Source organism: Pongo pygmaeus, chromosome 4, assembly GCF_028885625.2.
Source record: "Pongo pygmaeus isolate AG05252 chromosome 4, NHGRI_mPonPyg2-v2.0_pri, whole genome shotgun sequence".
Taxonomy (NCBI): domain Eukaryota; kingdom Metazoa; phylum Chordata; class Mammalia; order Primates; family Hominidae; genus Pongo; species Pongo pygmaeus.
In genome coordinates, this window is record NC_072377.2 from 95,606,110 (window position 1) to 95,614,798 (window position 8,689).

General features: G+C 35.5%; 1 long non-coding RNA gene across 1 annotated transcript; it reads left to right on the forward strand.

The window, feature by feature from the left end:
* Nucleotides 1-279: 279 nt before the first annotated feature.
* LOC129036664 (uncharacterized) lies at nt 280-4,618 on the forward strand. The gene is made up of 3 exons (XR_008502619.1): nt 280-389; nt 668-731; nt 4,410-4,618. It is a non-coding gene; the product is annotated as an uncharacterized LOC129036664 (long non-coding RNA).
* The last annotated feature ends 4,071 nt before the right edge of the window (nt 4,619-8,689 follow it).

The window sequence follows — 8,689 nt, forward strand, 5'->3', positions numbered from 1 at the left end:
CAGGCATAATTAATCTTTGATGATAGAGGTCAAATTATCGGTTACCTATGAAGATGTTGACTGAGAGAAGGCAGCAGGAAGTCTTTGAGGTGTTGGAAATATTTTTTATCTTGATTTGGGTTATGGTACACAGTGTTTACATATGCAAACATTTATCAAGATATATAATTAAGTTGTATGCAGTTCACCGCTTATAAACTGAGTCTCCATAATAAGAAAAAGAGAGAAAATAAAAAGTAAATTAGAGTATCCTTCCAGGAAATTGTTACAGTTCTCGAGGCTGTTAACCAAGATTCTGGCTGTCCCTCTTTCAGGGACCTAGTGTGACTGCACCTCCTCTCTTTTTTGCAGATCAGCATGGGCCTGTGACTTTCTGTGACTGATAAAATGTGAGTAAAAGTGATGTGAGTTCTTTCTGGGTGGAAGTTTTGAATAGCCAGAGTGTGGCTTGCCATGTTGCCTTTCCCCTACTTCAGTCCTGAGATCCTTTGGAGGGTGGAGACTCAGTTCCCCTAGCCTCTGAGTAAGAATGATGTGGAGCTGAGTACTTAGCTAGTCTCTTAGACTCACAGTATCAGTGAGAAATAAACATCTGCTGTATTAAACTACTGATATTTGGGATGGTTTTCTACTGCAACACAATACAATTCATTTTGATTGATTCTAGAGTCCAGCTTCCAAAAGGAGAGAAAGAAGATAAAAAGGAGTGAGAAAAATGTCAAAGAAATAAGGTAAAAACATTTCCCAGAAAGGAGTGGAGGAGGGGGAGGACTTTAATTTCGAGATTGAAAGACCCTCCCAGTGCTGAGTATAAGGAATGTACGGAACAAAACCCACATAACACATGTTATTGTGTCACTGTAGAATACTGAAGTTAAGAGATTGTACTAAAAGCCCATTGACAGGGGTACAAACGGATCACAAACAAAGAATTAAGAATCAGAACAGACTTGGACTTCCCGCCATAAACTCTGGAAGCTAGAAGACAATGAAATACCTTTTAAAATTCTACAAAACATGTACAATCTGGTTTTAAATCCCAGCCAATCTTTCAATCAGATGTGAGTGTGAAAATAAAGACATTTTAAAAGAGACAATGCTTCAAGAAATATATCTCTAGCTTACCTTTTCTCCCAAAGCTTTTTCAATATATGCTGCACTAAAATAATCTAGAAAGGTGATATAGTATGGTACGGTATCTCACAATATTGCCCACTCTCATTTCTTAGCAACAGAATAACTGAAATAAAGACAAATTTCCTATCATGCCTTCCTTGAAGGTAGGCATGGCCATTTGAATAAGTTCCACTTATGGAATTTAAGTGGAGGTAGTGAGTTTGACTTGCTTTTCTTCTTTCTTTTCTGTAGTGTACACATAATGGCTGAAGCTCCGTCAGCCATCTTGTATCACAACCTAGTGTCCCAGGAAATAAAAAGCAAGCATGGCAAAGCAATGCAATCTGAGGGTCCTTATTTCCTAACAACATAGTTTCCATTCCACTGCAGGACCATTCTTTTGTCCATGATAAGTAGACTCCTATTTCATTTAATCCCTTGTGTTGTTTTTCTGTTTTTCAGAGATGAGGGAAATTCTAACTCAAAGAAAGGGATTCTGTGAAAGGGAACTGAACACAGGAGAATGGCAGGGGAAATCCCCAGGAATGATAACAAAGGGAAATCTTAAGTTTTGAAGCAACAGTGTTCCAAAAGGGCTATATCTTATTTTTCTTATTACAGAAAGTCAATATATAATATCCAAAATTTAAAAATTGAGATTTAATAATATAAACTTGTTATTTGGGAATATAAGCTAAATATCAGGGGAAATATTGAAGAGAACCAAAATGAGTTTCCTCTGGGGAATGACAAACAAGAGTGAAAAGGGGTGAGAATGGGTGGCATAGGAAAGTGCTGTTTTCTATTATGAGCCTTGGTGAATTATTAGATCCATTAAACTCTGTAAATGTCTTTATTATTTGCTGTTTTTGCTGTATTTGTAGTGATAAATGATATAAATAACTTTTTAAAAGAAACTGAATATTGGTAACCACGATTTGCATTTTCAACTGCATGTGAACCAGAATGGTAAGGAAATTCTATTATTTGTGCTAGTTGACTTACTGGAAGGTGGTTTAAAGAAATGGCATTCTTAAACTGAGAGACAAAGGTCAAAGACAAGCAATGCCTTCGCTGTTAAAACGTATATCATGAAGCACAAATCCTTAATGGCATACAGTGGCAGTCCATGGGGAGTGAGGAGCAGTGCCTTTGGTTTGTATCTGTGACTTATTGCTATGACATGACACTATTACATTTTGGTTTTTAGCATTTTTAAACAGGAAGTAATAGTTATGAGAGATGAAGAACTTGGAATTAAGTACTGTAGTTATACACAGAAGGGTAATTTGGTTTTGATGTATTGGCCTGGGCCTGTTAACTAATAATACCAAATTTTAAGTAGCATCTCACCAGTATGAAAAAAAGGTTGCATCATTATTAATGTCTAAACTATAGTGAGTTTCACACAGGATTACGGTAAAGGTCAGGCCGTGTTTCTCTGAATTAAAAGCTATTCTGAGCTATCGCATTCCTAATCAACTCAGACCTAAAGGTGCATAGCTCAGTTATAATGAGGCACAATAAATTTAAATAAACTGCAAGATACTGTATAGTGATTTATATGTGCACTGTGGTATCCTTTTAACTCATTAGCAAGGAATGATACTATGTGTTTGCAACTGTTTTTTTGCTGTATAACTATTTTTTAATCACAATATTTCTTAGGAAAAGTACCTTATGCTCCCATTTTCTTTCTGTATGTGTAAAGTAAAAGGCAAAGGGTACTCCTGGCATGTACTCAAACATGAGTCACAGCAGAAAGAAACTGTCAAATATCCATCCAAATAAATTTCATAAATTAACAATTTGTAACTGGGCTCACATGTTTATGGTTTCACGGTATAGAATTGCCATGGGACTTGGGAAAAGAAATTGAAGGTTATGTGCAGGTTTCTGAATTACACTTCAGATTTATCCTTGTGGAGGAATTTTAAAAAATCTATTGAACACACTTGGGCATGTATTAAGAAACAAAAAGAAAACACCAAAATTTAGCTAGAAAATATTCTGATTAACAAATGAAAGGAGTTTTATTTGCCATCTTTCATTCTCTTATGTTCACCCAATAATTTTTGTAAATAACATATCACTATAGTTTGCTCATGTGGTGAATTTACACAAAGCACAGAGATTTAATTTCATTTAGTAAAACTCTTAAAAAATTTCTAGCTTGGGAACATTTCATGTATGCATGATCAAACATTAATTTAGACAGGGAGTAATGTAATAGAATTGGTCAAATTCATTTTATGGATGACTCAAATAACATTCACTTTTTGTGGTGATCAGAGGAGACTGTCTTAACATCCTGAGACCTGTGCCTCCTAATGCTTAAGAAATGTATCCAGGTGTTACATTTGTCTTAGGTCCCACTCTTCATACTTGAAATGGTCTCACTATTGCTGGAATTGAGTTTCTTTTAAGCAGAGCTTTGTATTGAAGCTGGATTTCTTTCCTGGGGCCCAGAAAGAAATTTCTTCCTCCAAAGCCCTGACCTGTGGATTTCCTCTGCCATTCTCTTTTGTTCAATCCCCTTTCATTGCTTTTGAGTTTTGTTATCAATTACATATGCTTCCCATTTTTTTTTTTTGGTTAATGAGTTTTTACCTGATATAAACTTGGTCTTGTACTTATTAATTCTATAATAGTGTGACAGATGCTGCTAAATATTCCCCAATATTTACTTTTCTCTTCCTCCTTTTAGCAATGGAATGGAAGTTTTATCTAGCTAAGTGACCATTCAACTACTAACTAATTTCTCAGCCTCCTTTGATGTTAGGTTTTATGGACCGAACTGTGTCCCCACAAAATGCACATGTTGAAGTCCTGATCCCCATTCCCTTAGAATATGACTGTATTTGGAGATAGGGTCTTTAAAGAGGTAATTAAGATTAAATGCGGTCATTAGCATGGGTCCTAATCCAATATAACTGGTGTCCTTATAAGGATACTAGGACACAGACACACACAGAGGAAAGACCATGTGAAGATGAAGGAAGAAGACAGACATCTATAGGCCAAGGAGAGAGGCTTCAGAAAAAAAAAACCCTGCAAATACTTTGATATCAAACGTCTAGCTTCTAGAATTGTGAGAAAATAAATTTCTATTATTGAAGTCACCCAGTCTGTGGTACTTTGCTGTGGAACTCTACAAACTGGTATACTAGGTGTGGCCATGACATTGAGTTTGCATTAATGAGGTATAAGCAGAAGTGATGTGTGTCATCACTAGGTCATTTTCTTAAAAATTAAGTCAGAATATGCTAGGTTGTCTCTTTACTTTCTTACAGGCTGGAACACAGATGTTGTGGGGGCTCAGCTTTGAGTTTTCAAATAAGGACAACACGTGGGGCAACAGGATGGAAGAAACCTGGGTCCCTGAATGACTTCATGGAGAAGAGCCATTCAGCTAGCCAGGACTACTTATATCTGAATTATTATGTAGGAGGTACGCAAACTTTTATCTTACTTAAGCTACTGAATTTTTTTGTGGGGGTGAAGGAGGGTCTTTGTTACTATAGCTTAATCTTTCCCCTAACAACAACGAAAAAACATTTTATAGAGTATCAGACAAAGGACTCCCACTCTATTTGTACTTTAATTTTTCATTTATATTCTACACATAATATAATACAGTTATACATCATAAACTATAAACATTTATAATTTAAATATGTAAAAGTGATAATATCTATATACTTTTTGATTGCATATTACATTGTGACACAACTGCCATTTTTATTACAATTCCATTTCCATTACAGATGTAGCAGTAATATGTTTAAAGTATGCTTCTGTCTTTCCTTTTATTAGTCATTATCAACAGGTCTTTATGATCTATAAATAAACTCAATTTCATCCTTCCCGAAGATCATCTGACCAAAGGTATCACCTAATCATCCTTGTAAATAAAAAAGATGGCATCAACCCACAGTCTGGCCCCATACACCTGGTCGCCATTCAAGACCTTGTCTAAGGGCTTTCTGATTACGTTTTGTTATTATTGTTACTTGTTAACATTTTACTAAACTATGAGGCTGGAACATATGGAATTATTTTTCACAGGCTTATTGATTTTCCACCTGTTTATTTATGATCACATGAAGTGATTTTTTTACATTCACTGATGATCATTGGATGTGAGTTTGGTGGACATCATACCCACCCTTCCATCTCCTACTTGTTTCTAGGCATTTCAGATGACTTCTACATTTTAGAGCATCAGTGTACAACGTTCTTTCTAAAATTGTTTTTGTTGTCAGAAAGTCCAGCTTTCTTTCTAATGTAACTTTATATAATCTTGCTGCTCTTTTTTGGTAATCTGTTATGTGTTGAATGAGTGTGTTATAATGCTCAAAACCTAATGTTTGCAGCAAATAGAAAGATAATGCCCCCTAAGTGAAATGGTGCATCAAATGGCACTAGTAGCCATTTGGAACTTCTTTCCATTTTGACTTATATAAGATAACTTGTAAGCAAAGCAACTTCACAGACATGTTCAACTAGAGAACTGTTGGGAACTAAAAGATGGGCATTTTCTTGCTATCTCCCAAGAAAAGGATAAGTTTAGCTTGACTGAATGGTGGTAATTCCATCTACCCACTCTTGCATGAAGTGATTAACCCACTGGAAGTCTGTGATCTGCTTTGAAGTCCCTAGCTTCAAAAGACTCCCCACATGAGGCCTATTAATATAAACTTGAGTTCCTCTAAATAGTGAAAAAAAAATCTTCTGTATTTTACTCTTAATTTTCTTTTTCAGTTGATGAAATGTCTTTGAGCATCAATAGGATTTTGAGATTATCATAATTTGTTCTCAGATGCACTACTGGGAGGGTAAAGCTCAATGGTCCTGGCACACAGTGTTCTATTTCATGTAAATCAGGCAGGAAAGTGACTCTACATTACTCTTTGGGTTTTGTTGAAGCATTTACTCTGTCTTGCCATCAGGTCATTGTTTTATTCTAAAGAACAATAAATTGAGATTGTGAGAGCATTTTGACATGCCAAAATAAACATTTATTCTTTGAATTTTTGAAGAGGAAATGCAAATTATTACATTTTATTGACTTTCTAGACCCTGGAGAGTGTACTCTATTTGGTAATTTGAGATTTCATTAAGTAACCGGGCATAGTTCTCAGTGGAGAAGGGCAAATAAAATATTTAGATTGAGTGGTCACTTTAACAAAGTAAGTTTCTTCCTCTCCATTAACTTTTGTTGAAAATAATCCATTTCAAATGAGAACTGAAATTATCCTAGTCCTAAAACATCTCACAATTGGCTGCCATGCCAAAAAAAAAAAAAAAAAAAGAAAAGAAAATTAACACAGTAAGATAAGGGAAAAAATGAGGCCTAAATACAAAAATTTAAGCCCAAAAGACAACACATATGTATTTAAGGTATTAATTACCATCTATATATATTATGTGCTGAGCATTATAATAAATGGAATAAAATGGTGTGAAAGATTTAGATTTTACAGAATTCATAAGCTAAGGGCATGTTAAAATAATGACTTAGATATGTTGTGATTAGAAGTTTTCAAAGTCTGGCTAGAGTCCTAAAATATTTGGAAGGTATATTCATTCATTTATTCAGCAAATATTTATTGAGAAAGTACTACATTTTGACCGAGTTGGCCTTAAGTTTCCTCTCCGTTTCACTTAACTTTAGAGAGGTTTCTTCCTGACTATAGATTCCTAAACATCTTTTTCCTGGAGCATGTACTTTAGGGAATTTGCAATTGTAAATTTTTTCTCTTTGATATATAAATCCTCTCCTAACTCCTTGCCAGTTTTACAATCGAGGAATGTCTTTCTCAAGGACCTGGAAGCCATCCCTTTGAAATGTAATTATCAGGAAAGAGCACCCTATCTCTCCGTCTCTGTAGGACTCAAGGAGCCTTACTTAAATAAATGCCAATTAGCAAATATGGATGGCTTAATCACACTGGTCAGTCTCCTCCCTAACATCTGCCAATATTTTTCCATTAGCTCACTCTGCTGCTTAAAGTCTCTCCCATCTTTGGTTTCAGGGTCTCAGCAGAGGTGAGTTCAGTCTCTCTTCCCTATTGTGATAGTCTTGATTAAATTTTTCTTTACGTATTTAACTTGTCCAGTGGAATTTTTCTTTAACAATTCCAAATGCTGTTTCATTGGGGAATATATGACATGATTGGGATGGGTATTTCCTTGCCCTCAAAGAGCTTAAAACTATTAAGTTTATAAACATTTATTGATTGTAAAGGCAACTTCAAATCTATATCATAGATCCATGTAATTCATGTATTAGGCCATTCTCACATTGCTGTAAAAAATACCTGAGACTGGGTAATTTATAAGAAAAGAGGTTTAATTTGCTTACAGCTCTGCAGGCTGTACAGGACATCTGCTTCTGAGGAGGCCACAAGAAGCTTCCAATCATGGTGGAAGGCAAAAGCACATCACATGGCAGAAGTGGGAAGAGGGGGAGGTGTCACACACTTTTAAATCACCAGATCTTATGAGAACTTACTATCACAAGGAAAGTACCATGACGATGGTACTAAGCCATTCATGAGTAATCCACCCCCATCTTCCAATCACTTCCTACCAGGTTCCACCTCCAACATTGGTAATTAAAATTCATATCTACAAACTTGGCCAATTGAGAGGTCCTCTAGACTGATGATGCTTATCTGAAAGCTTCTGGATCAGAGCTCATCTCAATTTCTACCCAAAGTCATGCTTACATGCATGCTGAATAATGGTGTGATTTGAAGGGCAGTAGCATGATATTTTACTTAGAAATATCTTTTCTGTCAGGGTTGCTAGATGTTTGAAATACCTTATGTAGACATACGTTACTTTGTATTGACAATTACCTTTTTCTCACTTTCTTTTCAAATATGATAAATAAACTGCTAACATCTCAGTATGAAGTAATACATCATATAGTCCTCCTCTGTGACGTGAAGAAGGCAGTCTCATAACTTTGGGAAGCTAATCTAGAGAGGAGCAGAGGGAATGAAGGAGAATGTTGAGAGTACAGTTCTTGGATAATTTTTGCAGAGCTAGTAAGTGTTGTCAGGGTGGGTTATATTAAATAATTCACATAAAATGAATACTCATAGAAATCAAACACATAAACATTACTTGGGAAAATAGAGAATGATCATGGTTAAAAAAATGGCTGAGTGATTTGGGGTCAGAACTAAAGCTTCCAAAAGTGAATAACTAAATGTACTATTTATCTTGATTTTTTCCTTAGGTATATCTAGTTCTTAATATCTATCAAGGCAAGCATGTTTTGACACACCTAAAATAGCTACTAGGTATTTTCCTTTGTATTTCTCTCCTCGTTCTCACTTACCCTCTGTCCAACTTCTTTTCCAAAGGTGAAATATTTTTAAAGTAATGTAAATGTGTGGTCTGAAGAAATTCCATCTGATGGAAAAATAAGCCTAAAAAGGGACTTTGCATGTGTTATTATGTGGATCTGGTGTGCTCTGCTCATAGACCTACCTATGATTGCCTTCTTGTTCATGGCTTAATACATATCATCTCTTTTTGAAACCTTCCCTGACCACCA